Source organism: Schistocerca americana, chromosome X, assembly GCF_021461395.2.
Source record: "Schistocerca americana isolate TAMUIC-IGC-003095 chromosome X, iqSchAmer2.1, whole genome shotgun sequence".
Classification (NCBI taxonomy): Eukaryota; Metazoa; Arthropoda; class Insecta; order Orthoptera; family Acrididae; genus Schistocerca; species Schistocerca americana.
Genome location: NC_060130.1, coordinates 604,531,607 through 604,538,172, shown reverse-complemented (window position 1 = coordinate 604,538,172; position 6,566 = coordinate 604,531,607). Strand labels below are relative to the sequence as shown.

The window sequence follows — 6,566 nt, the reverse complement described above, 5'->3', positions numbered from 1 at the left end:
ACAACTCCTCCTATTCCACAGCAGTATTTATATTACTGTAATGTGTAAAAGGCGATGGGTAGGAATCATGTTACTAACTAACTAATTTATAAATATGGGGTGTCTACAAATTAGTTATACAATATTAGTCTTTAATTGTGAAAAAGGTAAATAACTTACAGAAATGTCTGATACAGCACTGAATGCTTACATCTTCAAGTTTTACTTACAAATGTTCAATGTGGGTATCTTTCATAAGATGACAAATGTCTTTATCTATAATCAGTTTCCTGCCAAACCCTATGAAGCAAGTCTTGATGTACCTTGGCAACTGTTTGTGTTAAGTGTTGTCATAGCTTTTTGACATTACCCAGAAGTGGAGGAACAAACACTCTGTCTTTAATGTAACCCCATAAACAGAACTCCATTGGGGCTAAATCAGGTGACTGTGGTGGCCAGGATATCATTCCACAACATCCATTCCAGGCCGGCACCCTTTTACAGAGATACATGACAGCTTCATGATGATAATGCGGTGGCACACCATCTTGCTGGAAAATAAATCCTGTTTCCATATCCTATTGTAATTGACACATTAGATAATGTTCAAGCATATCCAGGTACGATACACCACTTATAGTTGATTCAGCAAGAAAGGGGACCATAAACCTTGTGACAGGGTACAGCATAAATAAAACATTCACTTTAGTGAGTGTTGGACATGTTTGTTTACATTATGTAGTTTCTGCTCATCCCATGTCTGAACATTATGCTGATTGACTTTATCATGGTTATGGAAGGTGGCTTTGTTATTTGGTTAAACATTCCTACACAAAACTCAGTTTCTTTTTCCTTGTCACTTTCTCCTAAGCTTGCAACAGTTCCAGTTCATTAGGTATGAATGACAGGGATTCCTGCAAAACAGAGACTGCTGGCCAACCCTGACCTGGTATCCTATATCTATTATGAACTGACTTCAGTGAAACAGTTGTATCAGTTAATAACAGTTTGTCTTTGAGGTGGTGGCTTGCAATATTTATCCCTGAATTGTCTCTGAACTGTAGTTGCAGATATGGATTCATGAAACCATAAACAACACTGCACACACCCTGAACCATTATTTGACTCCATTACGACTATAGGAACAACACATTTGCACATGCCACCAAGTGGGAACATCAAAAACATTTCTGTAAGTTATTTACTCTTTTCACAATTAAAGGTTATATTTGTATAATTAATTTATAAATACCCTGTATTACATATAGCAAGTAGGCTCAGTACCAAGTCTTCTCCCACTTTGAACTTGGCTTTGGCAAAGAGGTGGTGATCAGCAAACAATTCTCTGCTCTTTTAACAATATTTAGTGACTAAAAACACAACTAGTGATTAAAAACACACCTCACACTGGAACTGGCTTTGTAATAGACAAAAATATTTTGGACACAACTATCAACCTTGAATCACAATCTGAGACTCTTCACACTCACTTTTAAACCTAATAACAGAGTATACACCACTGTAAATGCACATGTCCCCATAAATGGAGGCAATAAAAAAAAAAGAAAAGGTGGAACTCTACCCAGAACAAATTCTAATCTCCTAAAACCCCACACCCTATCAAAAGATTAAGAGAAAAATCATATGTTATCGCTTTCATTGACTTTCAATAGCTGAATAGCTTGGGACTCCCTTACTTCTAACCTAATCAGAGAAACCCTTACCAATACATGCTCCAAAGTTAAATTCTTGGCATAACTATCGGCACCATGAGATAAAAACTGGTGTTTGGCAGTTTCAATCAGTCATGAACATCTTCAGATCTGTCTAGAAGAAACAAAAATAATGTGCATATTATAAGTGGAAGTAGCACAACATGATTAGAAAATATTAAAAATAACATCCACGTATAATTTGAAAAACTAAAACACAAGAAACAAATTAACATCATTGTAGACCAACATATCTGTGTTAACAGTATGGTGTAACAAGCACCATAAAATTTCATCCAAAATTGGCAGCACCAGGAAATATAATACATGACATCATACTATTACTAGTTACCAAATAATAATAAAACAACTTTGCAATCAAAGCTTAAAATAAAGATTGCAATGTTAAGTGCCCCGAATGCTGTATTTATTTATCCTTTGCCTGAGGACTCAAGCTGATATTTTTTACCTGAGAGTATGTTTTCATTTACAAAACATTGGCATTAACCCTTTAACTGCTCTGGTCATGTTAACGCACATGCCTTTGTACCTGTCCCTGTGTGCTCTGAAAGTGTTTACACGCTCCACTAGTCCTACCTGGTACTCTGAATGTGTCTACGTGTAGACATGTTCAGAGGACGTTTGGTTGGCATACTCAAAAATTACCATGTTACAAGAATTATTCATTATGCCAAAATGAGTATTTTGAACTTTCTGTATGGGCCCCACTATATTTCTTACTTGCAGATAGCTATGGGTATACAATGTTTAAATCACAAGTGGTATAATCAATGGTAGGCAATTAAAAAACTTGTAACTGCATTTGCCTGTGAAAACCTTGTAATACCAAAAATACCATAATCAAAGAGAGATTTGAAAGTGCATGGATTTCTCTATCTGTCAATAACAAGCCTTCTGTTATATAGTTACACATGTAGCAACTTCATCTGTACACTTTATATTATATTTTAACAAACCAGTTGTTCTACCTGTTACTCTGAACGTGTCTACGCGTAGACACATTCAGAGTAACAGGTAGAACGACTGGTGGCACATGTAAACAGATTCAGAGCACATAGGGACAGATACTAAGGCACACGTCAACACGTCCAGAGTAGTTAAAGGGTTCCATTCTTGCTTCACATGTGTTTCTCTCAACTGATTGAATACAAATTTTTAATTTGTTTCATTATTTATTTAAAATTTTCTCATGATGTGACATGCATATTGAGCATATTGATGGTAGTCGATGAAATCTTTGTAACTCCATTTTGTTAAATTTTACAGGAGAAGCAAAAATGGTTTGTTAAAATATAATATAAAGTGTAGAGATGAAGTTGCTACATGTGTAACTATATAACAGAAGGCTTGTTATTGACAGATAGAGAAATCCATGCACTTTCAAATCTCTCTTTGATTATGGAATTTTTGGAATTACGAGGTTTTCACAGACAAATGGAGTTACAAGGTTTTTAATTGTCTACCATTGACTATATCAATTGTCATTTAAACATTGTATACCCATACCTATCTGCAAGTAAGAAATATAGTGGAGCACATACAGAAAGTTCAAATTACTCATTTTGGCAGAATAAGTAATTCTTGTAAGAAGGTAATTTTTGAGTATACCAACCAAACTTCCTCTGCTACTTATCTCTTTTTTTACTGCTATCTTAAACTGATCAAGGTTTGTTAAACTGCTAGAAATTTGATGTTTATATCCAATTTTATAATTTGCAATAAGTAAGTTTTTTGATATTTTCCTCTAATGAGAAAGTGACTCACCATGAAGTTTAAAAACATTTCTCCCATACCCTTTAGTTTCTTCTGCTCAGATAACTTGTCCACGCAAGTAAGATATTACTCGTATATCTGATTTGAATAAAACAAAACCATTGAGAATAGTTGCATGCAAATCATTTCCTGTGAAATTATTCTTAATATCTGCTGTACCACTTTTCTACTATTACATGAATATGAATAGAAGTATCACATTTAATACAGTTATTCTTCCGAGCTAGTGGAAGATACTCTTAAGCAAATGTTGAGTGTTTATAAGTGTAATTTGTTGTAAGTGTAGTAACTCTTGGGCCAATGGCCTTGCCACAGTGGTAACACCGGTTCCCGTCAGATCACCGAACTCAAGCACTGTCGGGCTGGGCTAGCATTTGGATGGGTGACCATCCGGTCTGCTGAGCACTGTTGGCAAGCGGGGTGCACTCAGCCCTTGTGAGGCAAACTGAGGAGCTACTTGATTGAGAAGTAGCGGCTCCGGTCTCGGAAACTGACATACGGCCGGGAGAGCGGTGTGTTGACCACATGCCCCTCCATATCCGCATCCAGTGATGCCTGTGGGCTGAGGATGACATGGTGGCCGGTCGGTACCGTTGGGCCTTCATGACCTGTTTGAGAGGAGTTTAGTTTTTTTAGTAGTAACTGTTGTGGCATTTAAAGCTAATACAGTGATATGTGTCTGTGAAATGTGAGTTATCTTCTCCTGTAAAGTTTAACAAAAAGGAATTATGGGGATTTCATTGCCTACCATCAATATGCATGTTACACCATAGTCTGCCACTGGATCATGAAGTGTGACAGAAGAAAGGGATGAAATATAAATGATTTTTTGAATGGAGTATGTAAAGATTCATTTAATATTTCCACTACACCGTGAGCAGTTATATTTACTCATTTCATTTTAAATGCATAACTATAGGTGGCAGGAAGACTAAATTTATTTATTATTTGTTATTCTTTTGACATTTTCTTCCACAGAAGGTTTCTCTCCCACATTAGAAAATAAGCCTGAAAAATCATTAGACAATACACCATATGCTGTGGTTAAATGGACTCAACAATAAAAACCAATGTTCAGCAGCTTTTATATAGTGGATGAACAATGTGTTTGACTTTGTCTACAACTGTATATGGTAAATAACATGGCATGGGAGGTCTGATGAATAAAGAGACAACACAGCTCACATTTGAAGATCCCTTCATGTGCTAAACCTATATATATCTTTCTTAAATTAGTCATGAGTCTGTAGAAGTTGAAACAGAACAGGTAGGCCTACAGCAAAACTGATATTCCTGTTCACCTGCCACAAGAAATAAATTTTACATGTGACAGAAGAAACTTATTATATTGCAGAGAACTGATAGTTATCCTTCCTGTATTGTGCATGCCTATATACACTGTGTATAACGTTTACCATTACTCTTTGAAGATTTACAACACATTTTGAGTTTCGTTTGTTGCTTTGTCCCGACAGGAGGTTGTGATGTTTGCTTCTATAAACGAATTTTTGTGAAAAGTGTGCTAATTCTGATATTAAAACAACCCATCTTTAGTTAGATTTACATTTTGAAATGAATTATTTTCGAAAAAAAGCGAATTATCAGAAATAGACTACCGACTCCAGAATTTTGGAATTTGACTATGGTATGTAGCTCACAATTTAGAAAATTCAGCAAATTCCCTTAGCCACTTAAACTGGAATGTTTCATCACGATGATTCTCTGAATGGTTAACACTGTAGTTTTGTTCATGTCTGTATTATCTGAAAGCCATATCGCACGCCTATAATTTTGGAATTGCCTTTTTGTAAAAATGAGATGACTGCAAGATTCATTGACTTTTCTACTGTTAGAAGAGCTATTTGTGGCTCAACAATGTTTCTGATTGTTAAAACACACACATCAAAAAAAGTTTTGCATACCCCGGTTCCCAGACAGACGTTGACTGTGGATATTGTATCACAGACACAGTCCCTTTGACTGTTCCGAGATGTCACTCAACCCGTCCAAACGTGTAAACCATGCATGAGCAGCGCCTATTAGACGGAAGGGGTCGGACAGCCGATCAGTTTCAGTCATTCCACCAGGAAGGAGGTACACGGCTCGTGTTGTCTGTAGTTCAACCATGCCTAGATGGTCAATACTGTGGTTCGATAGCGTCCACATTGTTACTTTGTGCCAGGAAAGGCTCTCAACAAGGGAAGTGTCCAGGTGTCTCGGAGTGAACCAAAGCGATGTTGTTCGGACATGGAGAAGATCCAGAGAGACAGGAACTGTCGATGACATGCCTCGCTCATGCCGCCCAAGGGCTACTACTGCAGTGGGTGGCAGCTACCTAGGATTATGGCTTGGAGGAACCCTGACAGCAACGCTACCATGTTGAATAATGCTTTACGTGCAGCCACAGAACGTCATATTACGACTCAAACTGTGCGCAATAGGCTACATGATATGCAACTTCACTCCCGAACTCCATGGCGAGGTCCATCTTTGCTATCACAACACAATGCAGCGCGGTACCCATGGGCCCAACAACATGCCGAATGGACCACTCAGAATTGGCATCACGTTCTCTTCACCGATGCGTGTCGCATATGCCTTCAACCAGACAATCGTTGGAGACGTGTTTGGAGGCAACTCGGTCAGGCTGAACGCTTACTGACATACTGTTCAGCGAGTGGAACAAAGTGGAGGTTCCCTGCTGTTTTGGGCTGGCATTATGTGGGGCCGACGTACGCCGCTGGTGGTCACGGAAGGAGCCGTAACGGCTGTGTGACACGTGAATGCCATCCTCCAACCGATAGTCAACCATATTGGCAGCACATTGGCGATGTATTCGTCTTCATGGATAACAATTCGCGGCCCCATCGTGCACATCTTGTGAATGGCTTCCTCCAGGATAACGACATCGCTTGACTAGAGTGGCCAGCGGTTCTTCAGAAATGAACACTTGAGCATGCCTGGGATGGATCGAAAAGAGCTGTTTATGGACGCCGTGACCCACCAACCACTCTGAGGGATCAACACTGAATCGCTGTTGAGGATTGGGACAATCTGGACCAACAGTGCCTTGATGAACTT

At 38.5% G+C, this 6,566-nt stretch overlaps 1 pseudogene; it reads left to right on the top strand.

Moving 5' to 3' along the window:
- Positions 1-3,781: 3,781 nt before the first annotated feature.
- On the top strand, positions 3,782-3,899 carry LOC124556989 (annotated as a pseudogene).
- The last annotated feature ends 2,667 nt before the right edge of the window (positions 3,900-6,566 follow it).